At 40.4% G+C, this 10,000-nt stretch overlaps 1 protein-coding gene across 3 annotated transcripts in view; it reads right to left on the bottom strand.

Annotated features, from left to right (window-relative positions):
• Positions 1–10,000, bottom strand: part of LOC137627716 (uncharacterized) — a 252,300-nt gene that overhangs the window by 59,084 nt on the left and 183,216 nt on the right. The gene's annotated exons all lie outside the window — the stretch shown is intronic.

Below are 10,000 nucleotides of genomic sequence, written 5' to 3'. Positions count from 1 at the left end.
TCACTGGATGGCACTACCACCCTCCATCCATGACTTCAACAAGGCCCTGCAGCGCATGAAGCCCGGCAAAGCCCCAGGGCCAGACAACATCCCGTTGGAGCTCCTCACTCACGGTGGCCCCGGCTTGAGGAACCGTTTGATGCTCCTTATACTGAAAATATGGGAGACCAAGACCCCCCCCAGTGACTTCCGCGATGCAAACATCACTACCATCTTCAAGAAGGGAGACAGGGAGAACTGTAACAACTACCGGGGAATATCACTACTAAGCATCGCGAGTAAGATTTTCGCTCGGATTCTCCTTGACCGCCTCCTTATTCTCGCAGAAGACGTCCTGCCAGAGTCCCAGTGCGGCTTTCGACCATCCCGCGGGACCATAGACATGATCTTCTGTGCGCGACAACTACAAGAGAAGAGCCTCGAACAACAACAGCCCATAATGTTCATCTTCTGGGATTTGAAAAAGGCCTTCGACAAAGTACCTCGACCTGCCATGTGGGCTGTCCTCAAAAGATATGGCTGCCCACCCGATTTTGTCAAGCTGGTGCGTGCCCTCCATGACGGAATGGTTGGGAGAGTCTGCCACCAGAACTCTCTTTCAGACCCATTCCCCATCAACGGCGGCCTGAAGCAGGGCTGTGTTCTGGCCCCGACGTGTTTCTCGCTATACACCGCAGCAATGCTCAACGAGATTCCTCCAGACACACCCTCAGTCGACCTACGTTTCCGCATGGATGGAGGCGCTTTCAACCTCGCTAGACTCCGCGCCAGAACCAAGACCACCTTGTGTGCAGTGCGAGAACTGCAGTATGCTGACGAAAATTCCACCCCAGGTCAGACGGCAGAGGACCTGCAGTCGTTAGCTGATGCATACAACTCTGCTTACGAACGTTTTGGGATGCAAGTCAATTCAGACAAAACCAAGACCCTCGTCCAACATCCACCAGGACTGATGCTCCCCAACTTCAATACCACAGTGAATGACCAACCGTTAGAACAGGTGGACCAGTTCTCCTACCTAGGGAGCATCCTAACATCAGCTCCCACAAGCAAAAAGGACGTGGAGAACAGGATCAGGGCAGCCCACTCCGCCTTTGGCCGACTCAACTGCCGCGTACAGTATTTAACAACCACGCACTGACAATGACCACCAAAATAATGGTGTTCAGGGCAGTAGTCCTCTCCACGCTCCTGTATGCATGTGAAACATGGACGCTATATAGAAACGATCTTAAAAACCTAGAACGCTTCCAACAAATGAAACTGAGGCAGATCTTGAAAATCCCCTGGGAGAGCCACACCATCAACATTGAAGTCTTAGAACGTGCCTCGATGACCAGCGTGGAGGCCACCATCATCCACCACCGCCTCCGCTGGATAGGACACGTGCATAGGATGGATCCATCTAGGCTCCCAAAGAAAATATTCTACGGAGAACTGACCCAGGGCACCAGACCACGAGGAGCCCCGAAAATGCGCTATAAAGATCAACTAAAGCGCACCCTGGCTCTAACTGACATCGATCCTTCCTCATGGGAAGAAACAGCCAGGGACAGGAAAACCTGGAGGAGTACAGTACACCATGGCACCGTGGGCTTCGAGGAGAGGAGGAGACAAAATGAGGAGGCTAGGAGGAGAAGAAGGAGAGAGCGATTAGAACAGCCCCGCCCACCACCTACCCTCCCTTGTGAACACTGTCCGCGACTCTTCCACCACAGACTAGGACTTAACAGCCACATCAGGCATAAGCACCCACCCCACAGATAGGAGGCTGATGGCTAACGACAGAACCCAATACTCGGACACGAGTGGGCGCCGACGACGATATATATATATATATATACATATATATACATGTGTATATATATATATATATATATATACACATATATATATATATATATATATATATATATATATATAAAATATATATATATATATATATATATATATATATATATATATATACATGTATGTATATACATACATATATATATACATTTTTATATATATATATATATATATATATATATATATATATATATGTATATATATATATATATATATATATATATGTGTATATATATATATATATATAGATATATATATATATATATATATATATATATATATATATATAGATAGATATATATATATATATATATATATATATATATATATATATATATATACATATATATATATATATATATATACTTATTATCAGATGTTAACGTAATTTTTCATTTTTTGGCAACCTTTTGATTTTGTTAACAATCAATATTAAGGCATTTAGTATATAAGTATTTATTTTTAAGGAAATTTGTATCGAATATATTACGAAAGTTAAGTTGTAGTGTGGTGATTTTGCGCCTCCTCCCCATTCGTTAAAGTCTTAGAATTACCCTTTCAACACTCATTATCTTTTTTGTTTACATTTTGGGTACGTGATTGGAGACCTCAGTGAGGGAGGTGATAAGAGACAGAGCGAGTGTTTGGCCAAAGAGTTTGGGCTTTCTACAGAGGTTATACCCTTTTGATCTGCAGCTGCCGCACTTGGAATATCTTATCAACGCTTTTGGACGTATTTTCAGTGTCTCCTTCGCAGGTGTGCTTCTGGCCACCTGCGGTGTTGCGTCCTGCTTTTATTACAGGTGATTTGTGACACCTACGGCCTTATCTTGCTGCCACCTCAATGGAAGATTTTTCCTAAGGTGTTAGGAGCATTCGCTTTTCCAGGACATCTTGGAATTTATTGCAGGTGTGGGGGCCTTAATGCCCGTCAGAAGTCAAGTAGGGAGACAGATCCCTGGTAAGCGCTCCTTTCCGTATGGTCGAGCAGGACTTCTCGACTCCTCCTTCCTGGTGCTTCTGTGCTCCCCTGTTAGCATAATTCGGGAATTATTGGGATCATGGCCTACTGTAAGGCAAGACATTTATTATTAGTCTGGGATCACGGATTCTCCTAGTGTGAGGAGATATTTTTTTTTTTTTATTCATTATCATTCATATATAGATATATGTTATAATGAATTGTTGAGACAGTCGATATTTGTTGCCCTTTTTTTTTTTTTTGTTATAATTATAAATTCAGATGATGTTAATAGCCTCGTGGCTTTTATATTATTGTTTATATAATAAGTTTAGATTATAAACATAGGTAGGAGAATAAGCGTTTTCTCCCTGTTACTCTTCGCCTTCCTTCCCAACCTATTTAGTTATAGGTATTGGTTATTTTATTTATTTTGATCTGGCCAGTTATATTGTATATTTTGATGTATTTGCATTCATGTGTTTCTCTCTATTATCTCTGTTTAGGGCTTAGTTTTTAGTAGTTAGGAATCCCAATGGATTATTTAAGGACTAGAGTTTGTCCTTGACACTCACAAGGTTGAATTTGATTATCTTTGTTTGTTAATAAATATTGTTGAGTTTTCCTGAATGTTTTCGTCTCCATTGACCATCTTTTGCTGGATACTCTGTAACAACACTAAGTGTACATCCTTTAGTGCAGACTAACCTGCACCACGGCCCAACAATGGTCGTAATAATTGGCGACCATTACAGGATAGATGTATTCAGGGGTGTCTGGTATTTTGGTCTGTGGAGCAACACTTGGGTGATCTCATCAATATTAATTTTGTAGTATTGCCTTTCTCCCTGAGTTATTAATTTTTGGAAAAGATGGAAGAGTTTAACTTTGACTCGGCTATATTTTTGGGGTCTGCTGACTGCTTAAAGTACTTGCCTGTTTGAAATAGGAAACATTTAGTTGCTTGTGCACAGTGGTTGGGTGTTCCGCTGAAGTCGGCGGTCACTAAGAGATATATTGGAGGCTGTGAAGGGTAAGATTGCCCAGGATTTAGCCAAGGCCGAACATTTGGTGAGTGAAAGTGAAGTAGATAGTGAGCGTGAGAGCTGGTTTGACTTTGTTTGAGGATCCTCCTCGTACAGGTATTATTTATGAAGGTCCCTCGAATATACCTAAAGCTAATGTGTCGAATAATCCATTTTTGCTCCCCCTTAATTCTTTGCTAGTCAAACCCCTGGCTTCTGTTCATACTTCGGGTGAATCTAAGGAGGAGGTAGAATATGAATTAATTTGTAAACTAATTGAATTAAAGAAAATAGAATTTGAGGAGAACGAGCGGGTGAGGCGTCACGAGTTAGAGATGGTGAAGTTGAATATAGAGATGGCTAGGTTACAGGGGACCAATTTGGTCAGTTCCTCTAAAGGTATGTTCCAGGACAGGTTTAATTTAGGTGCAGCACTAAAGTTGGTGGCAGTCTTTAATGAGAACAATGTCCCTGAATTTTTCAAAGCCTTTGAGCGTGTTGCCGCCCGGTTGTCTTGGCCCTCCGAAATGTGGACTGTTTTAATACAATGTGGGCAAGGCTATCCGGGTGTACAATGCCTTGGAGGAGGGAATTGCCAGGGACTATCATAAGGTCAAAGCACTGGTATTAAAAGCCTATGATTTGGTGCCCGAGGCCTATTGCCTCAAATTTAGGAATTATAATAAACATCCTTCACACTCTTTTGTAGAATTCGCTCGGGTCAAGGAAGAACAATTTAACGACTGGCTGAAGAGCCGACAAGTGGTGTCTTTTGCTGTGTTGCGGGAATTGTTGCTCCTTGAGTTCAAAAAGGCATGTAGCAAAGAGTTGAGGGTCCATCATGAGGAGGTCAAAGCTATGAAGTAGAGTAGTGACGCTCAGTTGGCAGATGAATATGTGTTGACCCATCGCTCTGGCAATGGTAACTTTGGGTACAGAGTTTTAAATGATCCCTCTTCCCATGCCCACAGTAGTGGAAGGAGGGGAGAACCACCTTTGTTGACTCCTGATATTCCTAAGAGTAATAATGATAATTCCTTTTCAGATGGTAGGAATGTTGGTAGAGTCTCAGGAGGTAGGAATGTTGGTAGAGTCTCAGGAGGGTCTCCTCCCCCTCGTGTCTTTAACAGAGGTACATCTAATTCCGGCAATAATCAAAGGTACAATAATAATAATGGTAACAGAGGTACTGCACGTAGATTAAACTGTTTTTGGTGTGACAAGCCAGGTCATTTCCAGAATCAGTGCAATGCCCGTAGACGATATCTTGAGAGAAACGGCCAAAATTCAGTTTCGTTAATTTCTGACAGGTCCAGTTCTTGTGATAATCAAGTGGAAAAATTTGTAGTTAGCAGTAGGGTAGATAATAGTAGTAGTGACACTTCTAATAAAAAAAAGCAGTTGTGACTCAATTTTGACAAATATGTAAGGCCAGGTAAAATTGTTCTTGGATCTAAGATTATCAAAGTAAAGTTCTTGAGGGACACTGGTTCAGCTCGGTCTCTTGTGTTGAGGGATACCTTAAAAGGTTGTAAGGAGTATTCAGGGAATTATGTCATCCTGGGAGGGTTCCCGAACACTGTTGTTTCTGCTCCGTTGGTGGATGTCAGGTTGTCTTTTCCTGGATGTGATAAGGTTACTGAGTTGGCCGTTGTTGATAGTCTTCCCATTCCTGGGATTGACGGTATTTTGGGCAATGATATGGTCAATAGTGAGGGTCAGGAATTATTTCCCATGTCCATTGATGCATGTCCCATACCTGTAACAACCCGTGCTGCAGCAAGAGCTGCTGATCTACTTGATGTCGATGATGATTTAAGGCTTAGTAGTTTAAAAGTAGATGTAGAAAGGCCCGGGTCAGTAGATAGTGGTAGTAATAGTATTATTAATGATTTGAAACCTGATTGTGACAGATTGGCTTTTATTGAAGCCCAGAAAAAAAAATTTGACTTTGAATTGGGAGACATTAATGATTTGACTAAACCTCGGTTTAGTATAACCAAGGGTCTACTTTACAGGCTTAGTCGTCCTTCAACAGATGATCTGAGCAAGACTTCTAAGATTGCATAAATTGTGGTTCCGTCCCAGTTCCATGAATCGGTAATGCATCTTGTTCACAACAATTTTCTTTCAGGCCATTTTGGGGTATGGAAAACTTTCCGAAAATTAGCAAGGTACTTCTGGTGGACTGGGATGAAATCTTCTGTGACGCATTATGTGAAGGAATGTGAGGTATGTTAGGTTATGGAAAAACCAAATCAAATAATTCCCAAAGCTCCTTTACATCCTATCCCTGCCATTGGTGAACTATTCTCGGAACTGGTGATAGATGTCGTTGGTCCTTTACCTAAAATCAAGTCTGGTTTTCTTTATTTATTAACTATTATGGATAGAGCCTCTAGATTTCCTGAAGCATTCCCTATGAGACGTATTACATCTAAAGTTGTTTTTGAAAAATTAATGGATTTCTTTTCCAGGTATGGTCTCCCTCATGTTATTCAGACAGATTGTGGTACAAATTTCACGAGTAAGGTATTTAGAGGTAAATGTGCTGAACTAGCCCTTCAGCACATTACCAGCCTACCTTATCACCGGAGAATCAAGGTGTGGTGGAGAGGTTTAACCAGACCCTTAATTCGATTTTGAAAAAACATTGTTACGAACAAGGTAGTGAGTGGGATAAAGAACTTCCCTTTGCCCTCTTTGCTCTTAGGAATCATCCAAATTCTTCCACTGGTGTAGCTCCCTTCGAATTGGTATTCGGTCATAAAGTTCGTGGTCCTCTAGAAATTTTTAGCGAAGTGCTACAATCCGGTTGAAGGGGAGAGGTTAAAGTTGGAGAATTTGTAGAGGATTTGAAAAAGAGGTTGTTCAGTGCTTGGAAATTTGCACGGGAAAATCTGAGTTATTCGCAGGCTGTGATGAAGGATAATTTTGACAGAAAAGCTAAAGCTCGTTCTTTTGAACCTGGAGAATTGGTTTTGGTTTTGAGTATGGACCCAGACAATTTTCTTGAACCAAGGTATAAGGGTCCCTGGAATGTACTGAGGAAGTTGTTCGAGGTCAGTTATGAAATTGAAGCTCCAGGCTCAAGTAGAAAGTGTAAAATTTATCATATAAACAGATTGAAGCCATATCAGTGTAAAAGTGTCGATCCTTGAGCAATTGTGTATGAACCGATATCGGTAGTAGTAGATGTTCCTCCTCAAGAATCTGATGACTTAATGTATCAAGTTCCTTCCGATGCTTTGTTTGAAAATTTGCAAAATTTAGGAATCTTGCAGGAAGGTTTGGAAAATTTGGATGTTAATCAAAGAAAAGATGTACTTAATTTAATTTATTCCTTTACAGATTTATTTCAGGATTCTCCAGGTAGAATTAATCTTCTTCAGCATGATGTTGATGTGGGAAGTCCTCCTCCTGTTAAGCAAAGTCCTTATCGGTTGAATCCCGTGAAAAGGGATATAGTCAGTAAGGAGATTGAGTATATGTTGAAGCACAACCTCATTCAGCCTTCTGTTAGTCCCTGGAGTTCTCCTATAGTTCTTGTTTAAAAAGGCAGACGGTAAGTTTCGCATGACGGCAAGTTTCGCATGTGTGTGGACTATAGGAAAGTAAACGTCCATATAAAAATTCTTTTCCTTTGCCTCGTATTGATGATTGCCTCGACCAGATAGGATCTGCCAATTTTATTACAAAGTTGGATTTACTGAAAGGCTATTGGCAGGTTCCGTTATCTGATCGAGCCCGTGAAATCTCTGCATTTGTCACTCCCTTTGGTTTGTATGAATGCAAGGTTATGCCATTCGGGATGAAAAATGCAGCATGCACTTTTCAGAGATTGATGAATAGGGTTATTTGTGGTTTAGAAGGAACAGAGATTTATATTGATGATTTGGTAATATATAGTAATGACTGGCATACGCATTTGGTAAGGCTGCATAAAGTATTTGAGGCTCTTAAGTCTGCTGGTTTGGTTATAAATTTAGCCAAGTGTGAATTTGGTAAGACTAAGGTTTGTCATTTGGGTCACGAGGTTGGTTTAGGTTAGGTGGCTCCGAAACAAGCTAACCTCGAGGTCATTATTAATTTGAAAAACCCAAGTAATGTCAGAGAGGTGAGAAGGGTTCTAAGCATGATTGGCTATTACCAAAAGTATGTTAGAAATTTCTCAGACCTTGCTCAATCTTTTACAAAACTCCTGGAAAAGGGTCAGAAATTCTTTTGGTGGCAGCAATGTGAGGAAGGTTTTAATAAGCTTAAATCTGTGTTGTTGACCAACCCCATTTTAATTTCCCCAGATTTTCAAAGGCCATTTATCATTGCTGTGGATGCCAGTGATGTAGGAATTGGTGGTGTCCTCTTTCAAAGGAATGAGGAAGGTGAGGAAGTTCATCCGGTATCTTATTTCAGTCATAAGTTATTGGCGGCTGAAAGAAGATACACAACAATTGAAAAAGAAGCCCTTGCTCTGGTCCGCACTCTTATGCACTTTAAACCCTATGTAACCAATTTTTCTTTTCCCATAGAGGTCTGGACTGATCATACCCCCCTGGTTTTTATTGAACGGATGAAAGGAGCCAACCAGAGGATCATGCGCTGGGCTCTCTTTCTTCAAGAATTTAAATTGGTGATAAAGCACATTAAAATTATTTTTGAATATAGTATGGTTTCAGTAATGTTCCTGCAAGTTATTTTATAGATTTGAATTTAGTAGGTTTATTTGTTGATAGCTGTTTCTTTTGATTATACGGTTTGGCGACTGCCAGTTGTTGAGATATGTATGAAGGTTATACACTTAATATTTCATGATATTGCCCTTGGTTCCTAGCCAATTATTGATTTGTCACAGCATACTTTGGACTTTGAATTGATGATATGTATATATTTATATATGACTTTTTGGACTATATTGTTGGTGTATTGTAGGTTAAGGTGTAGGCCTGTGTAAAGTTAATTAGGTTGGTTTCCTCAGATTTGGGGATTTGTGACTGTTATGATTCCGTTTAAACTATGGGTATTGTTATGTTATGTCTGTCCTTTGCCAAGCCTTGTCTTTGGGTTCAGAGTATGGTATTATCACTTGATCTTTAAAATACTGGTAAATACCATTGGGGCATACAAACCAAAAGCTTTAGCTTTTGGTTTGTATGCCCCAATGGTATTTTCTGTTGATGTAATATAATTTGGTTTCAGATTTGCTGCTCTATTATTGTATGTTTGCCTGTTGTAGGTTATCTTTATTCTTTCCTTACAGGTTTGTTAGTAATACATTTATAAGAAAAAAAAAAAAAAATTTGTCTTAATTTTTTTTTCTTCAGGGAGAAAGGTATCAGATGTTAACGTAATTTTTCAGTTTTTAGTCAACATTGTGATTTTGTTAACATTTAATATTAAGGACTTTTGTATATAAGTATTTATTTCTAAGGAAATTTGTATCGTATATATTACAAAAGTTAAGTTGTAGTGTGGTGATTTTGCGCCTCCTCGCCGTTCGTTAAAGTTTTTGAATTACCCTTTTAACACTCATTATCTTTTTGTTTATGTTTTGGCTACGTGACTAGACCTCGGTGAGGGAGGTGATAAGAGATACAGCGAGTGTTTGGCCAAAGAGTTTGGGCTTTCTACAGAGGGCTATACCCTTTTGATCTGCATCTGCCGCACTTAGAATATTTTATCAACGCTTTTGGACGTATTTTCAGTGCTCTCCTTCGCAGGCACGCTTCTGGCCACCTGGGGTGTTGCGTCCTGCTTGTGTTGCAGGTGATTTGTGCCACCTGCAGCCTCATCTTGCTGCCACCTCAGTGGAAGATTTTTCCTGAGATGTTAGGAGCATTCGCTTTTCCAGCTGTGGGGGCCTTGATGCCCGTCAGAAGTCAAGTAGGGAGACAGATCCAAGGTAAGCGCTCCTTTTTGTATGGTCGTGCAGGACCTCTCGACACCTCCTTCCTGGTGCTTCTGTGCTCCCCTGTTAGCAGAGTTCTGGAATTACTGGGATCACGGCCTACTGTAATGCAAGACATTCATTATTAGTCTGGGATCACGGATTCTCCTTCTGAGTGTGAGGAGATTTTTTTTTTTGTTATTCATTATCATTTATATATAGATGTATCTTATAATGAACTGTTAAGAAAGTCGGAATTTGTTGCCCCTTTTGTTTGTT

Source organism: Palaemon carinicauda, chromosome 35 (genome assembly GCF_036898095.1).
Source record: "Palaemon carinicauda isolate YSFRI2023 chromosome 35, ASM3689809v2, whole genome shotgun sequence".
NCBI classification, from domain to species: Eukaryota; Metazoa; Arthropoda; class Malacostraca; order Decapoda; family Palaemonidae; genus Palaemon; species Palaemon carinicauda.
Note: the sequence above shows the minus strand (reverse complement) of the source record. Positions and strands in the feature narration are given on the sequence as shown.